The 4,877-nt window shown below is 42.6% G+C and overlaps 1 long non-coding RNA gene across 1 annotated transcript; it reads right to left on the bottom strand.

Annotated features, from left to right (window-relative positions):
* Positions 1-1,627: 1,627 nt before the first annotated feature.
* Positions 1,628-3,515, bottom strand: LOC121044561 (uncharacterized). The gene is made up of 3 exons (XR_005797359.1): positions 3,340-3,515; positions 1,811-1,815; positions 1,628-1,654 (listed from the first exon to the last, which is right to left on the bottom strand). It is a non-coding gene; the product is annotated as an uncharacterized LOC121044561 (long non-coding RNA).
* Positions 3,516-4,877: the final 1,362 nt, after the last annotated feature.

Genomic DNA, 4,877 nt, shown 5'->3' with positions numbered 1-4,877 from the left:
ACTCTATCCGTTTGATTTTTTATTGTTTTAACAAATCCATTCAGTGTTCCACTGGTCCAAGTTCTTCAAAGAAAGACAACCAGTGGGAAGAGGGGAGGATAAGAGGGGGAGAGAGACAGAGATTGACTTAAGAAATTGGCTCAAGCAATCACGAAGCCTGGAAAGTCCAAAATCTGCAGGATAGGCAAGCAGGCAGGAGACATGGGGAAGGGCGGATGCTGTAGGTGAAGTCTTAAGGCTGGCCACTGTCCGATTTCCCCCTTCTTCAGGAGAATCAGTCTTTTTTCTACTAAGGCTTTCAACTGATTGCATAAGGCCCACCTATATTATGTAGAGTAATATGCTTTACCTAAAGTCTACAGAATTAAACATTAGCCTCAAAAAAAAAAAAAAAATAGGGAGGGCACTTGGGTGACTCAGTGGTTAAGTGTCTGACTTTTGGTTTTGGTTCAGGTCATGGTCTCACGGTTCGTGGGTTTCAGCCCTGCATCCAGCTCTGTGCTGATAGCTCAGAACCTGCTTTGGATTCTTTTTCTCCCTCTCTCTCTGCCCCTCCCCTGCTCTCTCCCTCTCTCTGTCTCTCAAAATAAATAAACTTAAAAAAAATTAAAAAAAAAAGACCTTCACAGAAATATCTAGAATAATTTTTATTTTTTTTTATGTTTTATTTTATTTTTTTTTAAATTTTTTTTTCAACGTTTATTTATTTTTGGGACAGAGAGAGACAGAGCATGAACGGGGGAGGGGCAGAGAGAGAGGGAGACACAGAATCGGAAACAGGCTCCAGGCTCTGAGCCATCAGCCCAGAGCCCGACGTGGGGCTCGAACTCACAGACCGCGAGATCGTGACCTGACTGAAGTCGGACGCTTAACCGACTGCGCCACCCAGGCGCCCCTAGAATAATTTTTAAATATCTGATTACTGTGGCTTAGCCCAGTTGACACATAAAATTAACCATCACAAGCATATACTCTGAATCACTCAGTGTGCTGATGTTAAATATTCAAACGTGAAAAGAAATAAATCAAAATATGTTTACATGGGGGAAAGGAAACCGCCAGCCAAATGGTTGCAACTTGTGCCCATGGAGAGGCCTGCAAGCTAGAAAGCAGCAAAAAGACTCACTTCATCATTGCAAAGGGGATGTGCAAGGAAGGCTTCACAGAAGGGTGGGTGGATATCTTCTAAGTCAACAAACAAAAAAGAGGACGTCCCAGTCAGAAGAGTGGAGATTTGAGAGAGTATTACATACGAGAGAAGCTATAGATAATTTTATATAACTGAACCATAAAACAGAGGGGGCCAGAGACAGGAGATAAGAAGCAAGAGCAGGCAGGAGCCAGATTGTGGAGGGCTCACGAGGCATGCCAGGGCCCTGTGGCTCACCTCGTAGACCACAGGGAAAACACAGAATTTAACGAGTCTCCTTGAAGTCAGACTTTTGTCTCAGAATTTATAAGATAGGGGCGCCTCGGTGGTTCAGGTGGTTAAGCGTCCAACTCTTGATTTCCGCTCAGGTCAAGACATCGTTTCTAAGATAGAGCCCCAAGTCGGGCTGTGTGCTGAGAGCATGGAGCCTGCTTGGGATTCTCTCTCCTTCCCTCACTGCCCCTCCCAGGCTTGTGCGTGCATGTGCGTGCTCTCTCTCTCTCTCTCTCAAAATAAATAAACATGAAAAAAATTACCAGAAAATAATAATTTATGAGATGGGATGACCAAAGGCAAAATGGATATCCTGGATATACAGAGCCATTAGAGCCAGACTAACAGGAGGGGCTTACGACAGGCACACCCTAGGAATTATCCAACATTTGCTGGCCCCACAGCAGTCTTCTAATGCTGAAGATCTTAAACCCAAGTGGACCCCCAAACCTTCTCCGCTCTCTTCTTTCAAGCTGATGGTCTTCATGCTGCTGCTTTCACCTTTGGAGAGGTCTCTCTGCCCAAGAGCTCTTATGCATGGGAAGCAAAGGACCCAGATTAACAAAACTGATACAGCTAAATGGCCACATGGGACCGAGAAGGAGAAAAGACAGCTCTCCTCAGAAGGAGATACCAGAAGCCATTTAGGAATCATAATGGACCGTGTGGATTTAACATCATTCAAGTTTCAGCACTTCAGAACCTGGAGCAAAGTCACTTCTCTGGGCTTCAGTTTCCCCCCCTTTAAAATGGGGACAGATCTCTCCTGCAGGTTATTGTGGGGGGTTAAAAAATTGTGGAAGGTACTTAGCACAGGGTCTGTGGCATAATGCTCATCCTCAAATGGCATCCAGCTGGGTCAGATCTCCGACAGCCTGTCTCTGCTTATTCCCTTTCCTACCTGACACAGTGTCTGATCTTGAATATTGAGTATTTTGCGACTCTGAGGCTGGCCTGACATTATATCCTTCCATGCCGATCCTTCTGCTTTGAACATCCACTATCTGCAGTGTGGCTGGTTCATTCATCTTAGAATTAAATCCTTAGATGAAGTGCTACCTCCTCCAGGAAGTCTTCCCTGTTACCAACCCTCCAGTCTTCCTGGAGCGGCTTCTTCACTTGATTATAGCTATTAACTCTGCATCACTGGGCGTGCTGAGTTTTAGAGCTCTCTCTATATTTTATTTCCCTTGAAATGTATGAAGAACACGACATGTAGTGGATGATAAACGTTTGCAGCGGAATAAATGGAACAGAGAGGTGAAAAGAGCAAATTCAAATGTACAGACGATACACCAAGGAGATGTTTCCCACAGGAATAGTTTCCATATTGATTTGAACATGCTGTCTTCTTACAGGCTTGCTCGGTGAATTTGGGCACAGTATTTTTCCTTCTCGGTACCCATTTCTTTTTCTCTAGTAAAGATTGAATTGGATTACTGTATAATAATGCCTGTAGTTCTGAATCTATGTTTCTTTGAAACAATCCTGTAGTAAGAAAAAAAGTAAATATTTTCTTAAGAAATTAAAAAAAAAAAAATGCCAGGGTGCCTGGGTGGCTCAGTCGGGTAAGCGTCTGATTCTTGGTTTCGGCTCAAGTCATGCTCTCACGGTTCCTGGGATCAAGCCCTGCTTGCACTGGGCTCTGTGCTGACTGGTGGCATGGTACCTGCTTGGGATATTCCTCTCTCTCCCTCTCTTTCTGCCCCTCTCCTGCTCCTCACTCTCTTTATCAAAATAAATACATAAACAAAAGAAAGAAAGAAAGAAAGAAAGAAAGAAAGAAAGAAAGAAAGAAAGAAAGAAAGAAAGAAAGATAGATAGATGCCTGGCATTTTAATAAAAAACAATTGCACGCTCACTGAAACTAAGTCCTGTGTAGATCACACCCACGTGTGCACTTGCCTCTAGCTGACAGTTTTCCAGAGCGTCTCTTCCGTCAGACTCGCCAGCCTGCTGTCTCCACCTCTCAGGCACCTGAGTGGGTCAGTGCAGGTGTCCCGCGGGTGCACTCAGCGGCAGCAGTGACTTGGCTATCTCGCCTTCACTTCTCTGCCATCAGAGAAATGCTTTCTATTCGCAGAGGTCAGCAAAGCACTTTACATTCCAGAGAAAAGAGCAAATTAAAATTCAGCATGTTAGTTTCTTTCAACGTAGAAGAAATCTCTGACTTTGAAGTGTATGCCTAGACACCATAAAGATGCTTAGTCTGATGTATTTTGTATCCGTCGTTCATAGCAGCATATTCAACGATGCCTCATGACAAAACCACCTCGTATCCCTACCAACCCAAGACGACAAACGCTGTTTGCATGAGCCATGAAGCCTTCTGTTCCATTTATGCTTTATCTACACGGAGGCATCAGTCCATCTGATTGTGACTGGTAGCAGAATACCTTCTCATTGCTTGTTTTCTTAAATTCATTTTCTCAGAGTTTTTTCAAACAATAAATATTTTAACCTATTGCATGAGCATCGTTTCTTAAACACTTTTCTTGGGTATAAAAGCAGAATGGTTGAAATCAGAAAGACCTGAATGAGAATTCAGACGGACAGCAGTGTGCTGGGTTTCCCTGGACACACAGTTAACAATGCTAAGCCATGGTTTGCTGATCTACGGGATGGAGAAAATAACGCATAAATCACAGGGCATTTATGGACATTGATGTGCTTGCTACCATATGTGACAAAATCCAGTGTGTTGCCAACACATAGTAAATGCTTGATATATACATTGTTTTCTTCCTTTGTTTGAGAAAGTTAAGATTATTTTTTTCTTTTTGCTAGCATAGATAATGCTGCAGATAATGCCTTAGATATACGCATACAAACTATCCACCTACAAATATGTGCACGGCAAATTGTGCATATGATTTTTTCTAATTTTTCCAAGTACATGTATTACATGTAACTATACGCATTTCTCGGTCAATGGATACACACATTTTAGGACAGGAGTTGTCTGATTAATCCCTGTGCACATCAAGCCAGTGGTCCCCCACTGTAGGCAAGTTTGCCCCCAGGGGACATGTGGTAACATCATCAGACATTGTTGGCCACCATAATCAGAGGGGGAGGGTAAGAGGGGCATCTAGTGGGTGGAGCATATGGATAATGTTAAATATCCCACAATGCATAGGACAGCCATGCATAACAGAGAAATTCTCGCTCAAAATTCCAATAATGCTGAGGATGAGAAACTCTGCCCTACGTTGATCACAGTACTTGGCATATCATATATGGCTAATAAATATTTGCTGACTCTATTGGGAAGTCTCACTTCCCCATTGAAAGAAAAACGTTGGGTACATGAATTCATAGTGCTTACTTCCTGTAGTATGCTCATTTTCATATTAAAAGGAAAGAACAAAGAATGTCAAAAATTATTACTATGTTGAGGGGATTTATTCTAAAAATATGGGTTTTTTTGTTTTTGTTTTAAATAAAATACAGT

The sequence above is a fragment of the Herpailurus yagouaroundi genome, unplaced genomic scaffold (assembly GCF_014898765.1).
Source record: "Herpailurus yagouaroundi ecotype Mexico unplaced genomic scaffold, PumYag 188, whole genome shotgun sequence".
Classification (NCBI taxonomy): domain Eukaryota; kingdom Metazoa; phylum Chordata; class Mammalia; order Carnivora; family Felidae; genus Herpailurus; species Herpailurus yagouaroundi.
This window is presented reverse-complemented; position numbering and strand designations above follow the sequence as displayed.